Here is a 4417-nt window from a genome sequence, read left to right on the forward strand (position 1 = left end):
AGTTTTATGCTAGGCAAAAAAAAAGTTAGAAAAAGGCTAGTCAAGTTATACAAATGATTAGACCTAAAATAAAATTAGGCTTCATTTGGTCTCTTATTCTACAATCAAAATATTAATAATTTTCCCTTTCATATTCTTTTTTGAAAGATATCTTGCTGGGATGGTCTGAATTTTTGTTTTCATGTTTAAATCCCAAGTCCCAAGATGAGATAGTATTATGAAGTGGAGCCCCCAGTATTGAGATCAATGAACTTAAAGAAGAAGCCCTAGGGAGATAACTAATCTTTTCCGCTAAGTGAGAACACACCTAGAAGATGCTATCTAAGAATCAGGAAACCAATCCTCACTGTAAAGTAAATCTTCTTGCAGGGGCTAATATTGTGGTATAGTGAGTTAAGCCATTATCTGGGATACCTGGATCCCATAGTGGAGTACCTGAGGTCAAGCCCTTCCTCTGTTTTCAATCTAGCTTCCTGATAATACACACTGCTGAAGCAAATGGATGAGGCTTAAGTATTGAGGCCCCTGCCTGAATTTACTGGAGAACTGAATGGAGATCCTGGCTTATGGCTTCATCCTGGCCAAGTTCTGGGTGTTGTGGGCACAAAATGGGGAAAGATCCAGCAGTAAGGCTGGTTGATCTATTTCTCTATTTTAAATAAATACAAATAAATTTTATAAAATCTGCAGGCTATTTGATCTTTTTAAAATATTCATTTATTTATTTGAAATCCAGAGTTATACAGAGATAGAAGGAGAAGCAGAGAGAGAGAGAGAGAGAGAGAGAGAATGAATTGTCTTCCATCCACTGGTTAACTCCTCAGCTGGCCACACAATGGCTGGAGCTGTGCCAATCCAAAGCCAGGAGCTAGGAGCTTCTTCTGGATCTCTCACATGGGTGCAGGGGCCTAATGACTTGGGCCATCTTCTACTGCTTTACCAGGCAATAGCAGAGAGCTGGAAAGGAAGTGGAACATCCAGGATTAAAAGTGGAGCCCATATGGGGTGCCGACACTGTGGGCAGAGGCTTTACCCACTAAATCTATAGTGCCAGCCCCAGGCAACTTGGTCTTAGACTTTGCACTTTCCAGAACAGTGAGCAATACATTTCTGTTCTTTTTTATGTTTATTTGTTTTTTTTTAAAGGAATTAGTTATGCATTTGAAAATCAGTTACAACAGATAGAATGAGACACACACACACACACACACACAGAGAGAGAGAGAGAGAGAATCTTCCCTCTGCAGGTTCACTCCCTAAATGGCCACAGTGGCTGGACCTAAGCAGATCCAGAAGCCATGAGCTTCTTCTGGGTCTTCCACTCAGGTTCAGGGACTCAAGAACATGGGCCATATTCAATGCTTTCCTATGCCATAGCAGATAGCTGGGTCAGAAATGGAGCAGATGGGACTCAAACTGGCGCACATATGGGATGCCGGCATTGCAGGCAAGAGTTTACCTGCTACATCACAGTGCTGGCACATAAATCTTTATTGTTTATAAGCTCTCCATCCTAGGTTATAACATTGTAGCAGCCTAAATGATCTAATACTCTACTAATATGCATATGTTCTGTATTAAATCAGCAGCTATCCTTTTGAAAGACAAGGTACACAAATGCTTTGAATTCATTGATAATGAGGTTTACTAAGGAAATAAACCCTGTCCTTGAAAGCTTCCAAAATGAGCAAAAATGAAATTCTAGAAATTTCACAAAGAGACAGTAATGGAGGTCATAGTAATGGTAGTAAAAAAGGAATCAGAAATTCCAAAGAAATATATGAAACCAAAAGAATGTGATAATGGCACGAAGACATCTCCGCTGGCTTCAGAGAAGTAATGATAATGTCAGAATACAGTAGTAGTCCTATCTGTAAGGACTATATTACAAGTATATCTGAAACCTTGGATAGTACCAAATGCTAGGTAGACTATGTTTTTCTTTTATCCTATACACCCATATGAATGCTAAGGTTTAGATTATAAATTAGTCAAGTAAGAGATTAACAAGAATAATAACAAAATGGAACAATTATTAATGTAACAGAATAAGCATTATTAAGTAAAATAAGGGTTACATGAACACACTGAACACAGGACTATGATGCCATGAATGTCACTTTGAAAACCTAGATGGCTACTAAGCAACTACTAGGCAGGTAGGATGTACAGTGTCATTGCTCCCAACAAAGGGATGATTCACATTCCAGGGGAGACAGTGCAAAGAATCATGGGATTTCATTAGGCTACTCAAACTGACTTGCAATTCAGAACTTAGAAATTATTTCTGGAATTTTCCATTTAATATTTTCAGGTTGCAGCCAAACATGGGTAAGAGAAATTGCACAAAGTAAAACCACTGTTAAGGGGAAACTACTGTGTAACAAAATAGTATTCAGACATTAGGTCTTTTTTATTTTTTTGACAGGTGGAGTGGACAGTGAGAGAGAGAGAGATAGAGAGAAAGGTCTTCCTTTGCCATTGGTTCACCCTCCAATGGCCTTTGTGGACAGCGCGCTACGGCCGCAGCACCACGCTGATCTGAAGGCAGAAGCCAGGTGCTTCTCCTGGTCTCCCATGGGGTACAGGGCCCAAGGACTTGGGCCATCCTCCACTGCACTCCCAGGCCACAGCAGAGAGCTGGCCTGGAAGAGGGGCATCTGGGACAGAATCCAGCACCCTGACTGGGACTGGAACCCGGTGTGCTGGCGCCGCAAGGCAGAGGATTAGCCTGTTGAGCCACAGCACCGGCCCAGACATTAGGTTTTTAGTATGAATAAGAATGAGTTGAGAAGGAAGTAGTAATGCAATAGAATTGACACAAAGAAGGAATGAAAGAACATGAATAGGAATGAAGAGACCTCAGATAGGAGGTCAGGGTAGTGCAGGCATTCTTTTTAATCCCAGCATCCTCTACTATGATGAACTAGCTCCTTAGTTTGTAAAGTTGTCCAAAACCAAGTTAGTTTTAGGACGCATTTGGAGGTTTCATCTTAGGCAGGATATACAACCTCTATTTTAAGACAATATTGATTCAAATATTGTTGTCAATTTTTGGCCTATTTAGAAATCATAATATTGTACTTGAGGTCAATTTTTTTGCACAGGCAGAGAGAGAGAGAGAGGGAGAGAGAGAGAGAGAGAGAGAGAGAGAGAGAGAGAGAGAGAGAGAGAGATATCTAATTCTATTTGTTCACCTCCCAAGTGGCCACCATGGCTGGCATGCTGCAGCTGGCATGTTGCACCTATCCAAAGCCAGGAGTCAGGTGCCTCCTCCTGGTCTCTCATGCGAGTGCAGGGTCCAAGCACTTGGGCCATTCTGCACTGCACTCCCAGGCCACAGCAGAGAGCTGGACTGGAAGAGGAGCAACTGGGACAGAATCCGGCACCCCAACCAGGACTAGACCCCAGGGTGCTGGCACCACAGGTGGAGGATTAGCCAAGTGAGACATGGTAAGGGGAAGGAGTCAAGATTCTGTTTGTTTGAATTGGTGATCTCCATCATTGAGTTCATCTGGGTTGACAGGTGTGCTTCCTTCTGGCCAACTGCCATGAACAGAGTAGGATGAAAATATCAGTATCCAGCCAACATGTTTTCCAACTGTTTCCCTATGAGGATGCATTCTTAGGCATCTTAAATTTGCCCATTCCCTCCCATTTGACCAGTGGGAAAATTGCTAATAAAGTAAGTTTCTGTCTGAGTTCAAGTTTGGGCTCTACATTTTGCCTTTTCACCCAGATTCATGATTTTGAATGGTGGTATGTGTCCAGAAATCTATACCATTATGTATAAGTTTCCCAGTTCTTACCTCAAATCTTTTTGTTAATTCCCATTTAATCTTTTTTATTTGACATGTGTTATAACATTTGTATGTCATCTCGGATTTTATTGATGTGTCTGTTTTTCTTATTTTATTGGTTAGCATTTAAAATGATTTTTAAATTTTTTTGAAAATAGCTCTTAATGTCACTGACTTTATGTTTTCTTAACTTTTATTTAATAAATATAAATTTCCAAAATACAGCTTTTGGATTACAGTGGCTTTCCCCCTCCATAACTTACATCCACCCACAACCCTCCCCTTTCTGGCTCCCTCTCCCATCACTTTCACATCAAGATTCATTTTCAATCATCTTTATACAAAGATCAATTTAGTATATACTAGGTAAAGATTTCAACAGACTGCACCCACACAGAAACACAAAGTGTAAAGTACTGTTTGAGTGTGAATTATAGCATTAATTCACATTAGACAACACATTAAGGACAGAATCCTATATAAGAAGTAAGTGCACACTGACTCTTGTTGTTGACTTAACAATTGATGCTCTTGTTCATGGTGTCAATAATCACCCTAGACCCTTGTCATGAGTTGCTGAGGCTATGGAAGCCTCTTGAGTTTGACAACTATAATCT

This window comes from Lepus europaeus, chromosome Y (genome assembly GCF_033115175.1).
Source record: "Lepus europaeus isolate LE1 chromosome Y, mLepTim1.pri, whole genome shotgun sequence".
Classification (NCBI taxonomy): Eukaryota; Metazoa; Chordata; class Mammalia; order Lagomorpha; family Leporidae; genus Lepus; species Lepus europaeus.